Source organism: Micropterus dolomieu, unplaced genomic scaffold (assembly GCF_021292245.1).
Source record: "Micropterus dolomieu isolate WLL.071019.BEF.003 ecotype Adirondacks unplaced genomic scaffold, ASM2129224v1 contig_15017, whole genome shotgun sequence".
Taxonomy (NCBI): Eukaryota; Metazoa; Chordata; class Actinopteri; order Centrarchiformes; family Centrarchidae; genus Micropterus; species Micropterus dolomieu.
In genome coordinates this window covers 1-385 of record NW_025744003.1, presented here as the reverse complement: position 1 = coordinate 385, position 385 = coordinate 1, and the positions used below count along the sequence as shown (strand labels likewise).

Here is a 385-nt window from a genome sequence, read left to right as displayed (position 1 = left end):
GCCCCTTCTCTTCTCAACTCTATAAACATCCCAGTCCGTCACAGCTCAGGGTCAGAGGTTACCCTCTTGAAGTGACAGAGCCTGATATGACAACACATATGTGCTGCTAAGAACCTTTTAACTCAAACCCAGGAGTTACATAATATATATACAGTATATATAACATTGCCACCAATTTTATTAGGGTGGCCGTGGCCCCAGCCCCGCCTGGCGGCGCCACTGCTGACCCTTTGCAGTCAGGATGGCCGAGCGGTCTAAGGCGCTGCGTTAAGGTCGCAGTCTCGTCCGGAGGCGTGGTTTCGAATCCCACTTCTGACAGTGAGATTTTTCAGCCGAGCAATTCCCTGTCACATGATAGTAGGGAAAACGAGTAAGTTCTCTGCAT

General features: G+C 49.9%; 1 non-coding gene across 1 annotated transcript; it reads left to right on the top strand.

The window, feature by feature from the left end:
• The first annotated feature begins 235 nt into the window (after positions 1-235).
• Positions 236-318, top strand: trnal-aag. Its single transcript has one exon. It is a non-coding gene; the product is annotated as a tRNA-Leu (tRNA).
• The last annotated feature ends 67 nt before the right edge of the window (positions 319-385 follow it).